This window comes from Hyla sarda, chromosome 9 (assembly GCF_029499605.1).
Source record: "Hyla sarda isolate aHylSar1 chromosome 9, aHylSar1.hap1, whole genome shotgun sequence".
Lineage (NCBI taxonomy): Eukaryota > Metazoa > Chordata > Amphibia > Anura > Hylidae > Hyla > Hyla sarda.
Genome location: NC_079197.1, coordinates 3204809 through 3208288, shown reverse-complemented (window position 1 = coordinate 3208288; position 3480 = coordinate 3204809).

Genomic DNA, 3480 nt, shown 5'->3' with positions numbered 1-3480 from the left:
GTGAATACATTCAGTGATTACAGTGCAGTTATATCTGGTGATTATATTCAGTGATTACAGTGCAGTTATATTCAGTGATTAAATTCAGTGATTACAGTGCAGTTATAGCCGGTGATTACATTCAGTGATTACAGTGCAGTTATATCCGGTGATTACATTCAGTGATTACAGTGCAGTTATATCCGGTGATTACATTCAGTGATTACAGTGCAGTTATATCTGGTGATCACATTCAGTGATTACAGTGCAGTTATATTCAGCGATTACATTCAGTGATTACAGTGCAGTTATATCCGGTGATTACATTCAGTGATTACAGTGCAGTTATATCCGGTGATTACATTCAGTGATTACAGTGCAGTTATATCTGGTGATCACATTCAGTGATTACAGTGCAGTTATATCTGGTGATTATATTCAGTGATTACAGTGCAGTTATATTCAGCGATTACATTCAGTGATTACAGTGCAGTTATATCCGGTGATTACAGTCAGTGATTACAGTGCAGTTATATCTGGTGAATACATTCAGTGATTACAGTGCAGGCATATCTGGTGATTATATTCAGTGATTACAGTCCAGTTATATTCAGTGATTACATTCAGTGATTACAGTGCAGTTATATCTGGTGAATAGATTCAGTGATTACAGTGCAGTTATATCCGGTGAATACATTCAGTGATTACAGTGCAGTTATATCCGGTGAATACATTCAGTGATTACAGTGCAGTTATATCCGGTGAATACATTCAGCGATTACAGTGCAGTTATATCCGGTGAATACATTCAGTGATTACAGTGCAGTTATATCCGGTGAATACATTCAGTGATTACAGTGCAGTTATATCCGGTGAATACATTCAGTGATTACAGTGCAGTTATATCCGGTGAATACATTCAGTGATTACAGTGCAGTTATATCCGGTGAATACATTCAGTGATTACAGTGCAGTTATATCTGGTGAATACATTCAGTGATTACAGTGCAGTTATATCCGGTGAATACATTCAGTGATTACAGTGCAGTTATATCCGGTGAATACATTCAGCGATTACAGTGCAGTTACATGCAGTGACTCACAAGTGACATCTTCCCTGATTGGTGTCGGTCACTTTCCTTTTTTTTCTCTATCTGGCCCAGACCGTCATGGCGATTTCTTCCATCCACGACTCGTCCCCACAGAAGCTGCCGAACAAACATTTAGGGCTCCGCACTTCTCCAAGACCTATAGGGCTCCATCAGTAATAACCCCCTTGGTGTCCCACATATTAGGGCGGGTAGATAAGTGGTTGGGGAAGAGTAGATGAGGTCCCCCCATTAGTTGGATCGCTCCAGTAGGTAGACAGGTCCCTTATATGGGTCTGTAAGTGCAACATTTAATGCGTTATGATTTTTAAAAGAAGAGGAGGAAAAAACAATATTGCAAAAATGAACGAGTCGTTAAAGGGGAACTCCGGTGGAAAAAAAAAGTTTTAAATCAACTGGTGCCAGAAAATTAAACAGCTTTGTAAATTTTTTATATAAAAAAAATCTTAACCTTTCCAGTACTCATCAGCTGCTGTATGCTCCACAGGAAGTTGTGTAGTTCTTTCCAGTCTGACCACAGTGCTCTCCGCTGCCACCTCTGTCCATATCAGGAACTGTCCAGAGCAGGAGAGGTTTTCTATGGGGATTTGCTCCTACTCTGGACAGTTCCTGTTGAAAAAATTTTTGCGGCACCAATTTTATTTTGCAATGCCCCCCCCCCCCCCAAAAAAAATATATATATATTTGTGGGGTGGAATTGGAAAAAAAAAACAAAACACAATTTTGTAACTTTTGGGGGCTTTTCGGTAAAAATGACACCTTGTGTTTATTCTGTAGGTCCATACGGTTATAAAGATACCCAATTTATATAGGTTTTGTTTTATTTTACTACCGTGCTTTAAAAAAAATCACAATTTTGGACTTTTGGTATTTTTTTTACGTGCACGCCATTGACTGTGCGGTTTAACTAACCCTATATTTAATAGTTCGCCGAACGCGGCGGGACCACTTATGATTATGTTTATTTTTTATTACATTATTCTATTTAAAAAATGCAAAAAGTTTTATTAGAGAAGGGGTTAATTCCCTTTTATTAACTCTTTTGTAGGGGCTATAACATATATCTTTCTAGTGCATACACTGTCTAATTCTATGCTTTGGCTCAGCATTGATCAGTGTTATCGTTGCTCTGCAGAGCATGGCCGGAGCCCGATCGGACTGTGAGGACGCGGGGAAGGGCCCTCCCAGGGCCCTCCCGCCGTCCATTCATCTTATTGGGACCCGCGATTTTGCCGCAGATGTCCTGATCAGCTCCGCTGAACTAATTGACACTATTAACTCCTGCATTTAGATGCCACAATCGACTTTGAGTCTAAAGGGTTAATGCCAGGCATCGGCCCAATCAGCGATGCCCGGCATTACCCGTGGGTCCTGGCTGCTGACACCATGTATGAAGCACGCTCAGCTTGTGAGCTCGCTTCAAACCCCGGTAATGGGACCTGAGTGTACAGGTACGCCCTTCGTCCTTAAAGGGGTACTCCGCCGCACACATCTTATCCCCTATCCAAAGGATAGGGGATAAGATGTTAGATAGCACGGGTCCTGTCGCTAGGGACCCCCCACGATCTCCGGTCTGGTAGCTGCGGTGTCCGGAACACAGAAGCCTGCAGCTTTCACATTCGTGTCGTCATGCCACGCCCCTTCCATTCATGCCTATAGGAGGGGGCGTGACGGCTAGTACAGAGCGGCCATGCCTCCTCCCATAGACTTGCATTGAGGGGGCGGGGCGTGATGTCATGAGGGGACAGGGCTATGACGTCATGAGCTCCCGGCGCCAGCTCCAGCGTTCGGAACAGATTGTTCCAAATGCTGAGCAGTGGAATACCCCTTTAAAGAGGTCATCCGGGATAGGGGATAAGTGTCAGATGGAGGGGGGGCCGACTGCTGGGACCCCCCGCAATCTCCCGTACGGCGCCCCGGCTCTCTGCATGAATGGAGGTGTGTGGACCACTGCACGAGCATGGACAGTGAGTCCCCATAGTGAAGCAGGACACCCATCATGTTGACAGGTGTCCTGCTCTTCTACAGAAAGCTGCAATCTATAGAGATCTCTACTAACTGTCTGGCCCCCGAAGATTTCAGTTAACCCATCCTTTGCTGTGCTGGACGCAGTGCGCTCATCCCAAGCGAGTAGGGGGCAGTAAGTTACAACCTATATAGAGCGCTGCTTGGTGTCTGACCCCAAAACAGTTGTGGTGATGCCGGCACCGTCATTTAACTCCTTCCTGGCTGACTCATCCCATGTGTGTTCTGCAAATTATCACCGGATTTCATGCTACAAAATCTGCCAGATGAAATCCGCAGTAAACTTGCTGTGTGTGAACGTAACACGGACGCGCGTTTTTCATGCAGTTTGGCGTCCGTATCACGGAAGAAGGTATTATTATATCTG